The 422-nt window shown below is 49.8% G+C and overlaps 1 protein-coding gene across 1 annotated transcript in view; it reads left to right on the forward strand.

Moving 5' to 3' along the window:
* Positions 1–422, forward strand: part of SNRNP200 (small nuclear ribonucleoprotein U5 subunit 200) — a gene marked incomplete at its 5' end in the record, with an annotated part of 78,572 nt that overhangs the window by 54,645 nt on the left and 23,505 nt on the right.

Genomic DNA, 422 nt, shown 5'->3' on the forward strand with positions numbered 1-422 from the left:
CTGAGGGGATCACAGGCTGGAATTCCGTAAATTCCCTTTCCTGGAGCTCCTCTCTCTCACACCCGATCCAGGCCGTGTTCCCCTCCCCATTCCCAGATTTTTACCCTAAATCCACAGAGATTTTCCCTGAAATTGGGAATCCTGTGAGAGTTCCCTCAGTGAATCCCAGACTAAAATTCCCTAAATTCCCTTTCCTGGATCTCCTCTCTCTCACACCCGATCCAGGCCGTGTTCCCCTCCCCATTCCCAGATTTTTACCCGAAATCCATGGAGATTTTGCCTAAAATTGGGAATCCTGTGAGAGTTCCCTCAGTGAATCCCAGACTAAAATTCCCTAAATTCCCTTTCCTGGATCTCCTCTCTCTCACACCCGATCCAGGCCGTGTTCCCCTCCCCATTCCCAGATTTTTACCCGAAATCCA

This window comes from Corvus brachyrhynchos, unplaced genomic scaffold (assembly GCF_000691975.1).
Source record: "Corvus brachyrhynchos isolate BGI_N302 unplaced genomic scaffold, ASM69197v1 scaffold617, whole genome shotgun sequence".
Classification (NCBI taxonomy): Eukaryota; Metazoa; Chordata; class Aves; order Passeriformes; family Corvidae; genus Corvus; species Corvus brachyrhynchos.